This window comes from Penaeus monodon, chromosome 8 (genome assembly GCF_015228065.2).
Source record: "Penaeus monodon isolate SGIC_2016 chromosome 8, NSTDA_Pmon_1, whole genome shotgun sequence".
In the NCBI taxonomy this organism is placed as follows: domain Eukaryota; kingdom Metazoa; phylum Arthropoda; class Malacostraca; order Decapoda; family Penaeidae; genus Penaeus; species Penaeus monodon.
The window spans coordinates 31,389,624-31,392,123 of NC_051393.1; positions in this window are offsets into that span (position 1 = coordinate 31,389,624).

Genomic DNA, 2,500 nt, shown 5'->3' on the forward strand with positions numbered 1-2,500 from the left:
AACATTTCAACAGTTGTTACAATTATTGTTTTTTCCTTCTTCTTCTTCTTTCTTTTCTTGAATAGGAATTACTGTTAATTAAACGCAAATTGCCATTGGTCTGAGGATGTAGTTTAGTAAATTATCTAAGAAAATTGTCTGTGTTGCGGCATTTCCCCCCATCGTGACGTGGCTCAGGTGGGGCGTGTGCACTACGCACGCACACGCACCACACACACACACACACACACACACACACGCACACACACACACACACACACACACACACACTCACTCACACACACACACACACACACACACACACACACACACACACACACATACACACACACACACACACACACACACACGCGCGCGCGCATATGCACATATACACACATATATACACACATATATGCATACACACGTATACACACAAATTTATCTCTAAAATGTCCACACATTCGCCAGTAAAGCCAAGCAAAGGCTGACTGCCCTATCTGTTCCCATCTATAATTTACACAGTTGGTGCCTCTGTCTCACACTCAGACCTCCGCTAACAGGCACCTGCACCAGATGGCTCTCTCTCCAGCTATATCGGCCCGTTGATCTATTTTTCTTTTATTCAGGGCCACGACGGATGCTAATGCTAACAGATACTTTGTCAAGATTTGTTTTTCATTTTCTTCCACGAACAATACTTTTGGGGGAGACTTTTCCCTTCCACCAGACGTCACTTCTGCGTCAACCGACCCCTCGACCTCTGGATGTACATTCTGCATATTGATAGTACTAACTTTAAAACCGTCTGTCCCTCCGGCCGCTCTATCAAAAATCGATAGTCACCGACCTAATGAATATTAATATTGTGAAAAATATTGATATCTCATTCCACAATAATGGCTTCACGTGTCCATCACAGCGCAATAGGATGTGCGGAAGGCAAAAAAATGTTCAGATTAATTAATGTATACATAAAAGGATGCATTTATAATGTCCTGCGATGTCGAAGAAGCGCCCAGGAGAAGTCTGGCTGAGACAGCTCAGAAGGTTAGGAAAAAATATTGCATATTTGATATTATTCGAGGGGTATATCTGTCTATTCTGGAAGGGCAAATGTTTCATAATATTTTCCATTATCTTTTAAAATTGACATCTGGAGACTGTATTTTCTGTCGGAGGTGCATGTGACAATTGGGTTGTAACGTGTAGCTTAAATCTCGTCTCTTATTTTTTTCTTTCTCGTGTTTTCAATAAGACAATTCAAACCTTGTTAATTCCGGAAGTCTTCATTGAAAAAATCGCCAAATCTAACTCCCACCAGCATCGACCTTCGTAATATCCTGGGGTGTTGAGATAAAGAAAATAATCATTTTTGGCCAATCGCTTTATCTGCCATTTTATCCGAGAGCTTACTTGGAGCGGATGATTAAATATTAACATTATTACTGTTTGGCTCTGATATATTACACTGAACAATTTGATTAGTGTAAATCATTTACAACTTTTGGCCTTTCTCGAGAGAGATTATTACTCTGCTCTTTTCTTGTGTGGCGAAAGATGGCGTTGCTGTACTTATCATATAGTTCATCGTTATATACCGTGTAATTATTATTATCCATAATAGCATCTAAAGTACTTTCCATTATCACAAAACCTCATCCTTCGCCCCAGCACGCGTTGCAGTGTTTTCAGCCTCCCTGCAACTGTCACCCGGGACACGCACGAATCTCTTACGCTCACTTCAGCCGTCACCCCCCACATGCAGCACCTCCTCCTCTACCTACCCCCTCCCGGTCTCCTGGCCGTCACCCCCCACAAGCAGCAGCTTACCCCTTCCATCTCCCGACAACCCACACCACGTTCATCCACACCCCCACTCCATGCATCAGCACCCCTCCTCCTCCCCCTTGTCATCTCCCCCCTCCTCCTCCTCCCTCTTTCCCTCTCCTCCACCTTCCACCCCCCCTTCCCCCTCCTCCTACCTTCCCCCTTTCCCTTTCCCCTCTCCTCCCCCTCCCCCTCTCCCTTTCCTTCTCTCCCTTCTCCCCCTCTCCATTTCCCTCACTCCCTCCCCCTCCCCCTTGCCCTCTCTTCCTCCTTCTCTCCCTTTCCCCCTCTCCCTCCTCCTCTCCCTTTCCCTCTCTCCTCTCCTCCCCCTCTCCCTTGCCCTCTCTTCCTCCTCGTCCCCCTTTCCCCCTCTCCCTCCTCTCTCCCTAGCCCTCTCCCCCCTCCTTTCACTCTTACCTCTGCCGTCACCCAGCGACAGTATCTTCACCCTTAAATCCGAGGTCCCTGGGCTCACGCAGTATCCTCACCCTCACCCTCACCCCTCGCCCATCACCCACGGCTCACCCAGATCAGGTTTCTGACTAAATTGTGTTTATTTATTCATCATTTTTTGGGCACTGAAAGCTGTTTGAAGAAAAGCGCTCTCACTCTCTTTATCTTTCTCTCTCCTATTTTTTTTCTCTCTCTCCCCATCCGTCATCCAAATTTATCCACCTGGACCCTTACGTCT